The sequence below is a fragment of the Bison bison genome, unplaced genomic scaffold (genome assembly GCF_000754665.1).
Source record: "Bison bison bison isolate TAMUID 2011002044 unplaced genomic scaffold, Bison_UMD1.0 scf7180017864370, whole genome shotgun sequence".
Taxonomy (NCBI): Eukaryota; Metazoa; Chordata; class Mammalia; order Artiodactyla; family Bovidae; genus Bison; species Bison bison.
In genome coordinates, this window is record NW_011494942.1 from 9,564,418 (window position 1) to 9,564,626 (window position 209).

Sequence of the window (209 nt, forward strand, 5' to 3'; positions counted from 1 at the left end):
GCCCGCCTCGCTCATCACCATCTCCACCGCCACCACTTGCAAAACAATACCGGCAGCGGCACGCAGGCTCCCCGAGCGAAATATATAAAGTTAGCCGTTTGCTGAATTGGGTCCAAGCCCGCACTCCGGGGTCCCCGGCGGACGGCCGTCCCCCGAGGAGGGGTGGGGGGACGGGGCGGCTGTCAGCCCCGAACCTCCTCCCGCCTCCC

General features: G+C 67.5%; 1 protein-coding gene across 1 annotated transcript in view; it reads right to left on the reverse strand.

Moving 5' to 3' along the window:
- The window catches only part of SOX5 (SRY (sex determining region Y)-box 5), a 1,168,670-nt gene that overhangs the window by 1,167,664 nt on the left and 797 nt on the right, over window positions 1–209 (reverse strand). The gene's annotated exons all lie outside the window — the stretch shown is intronic.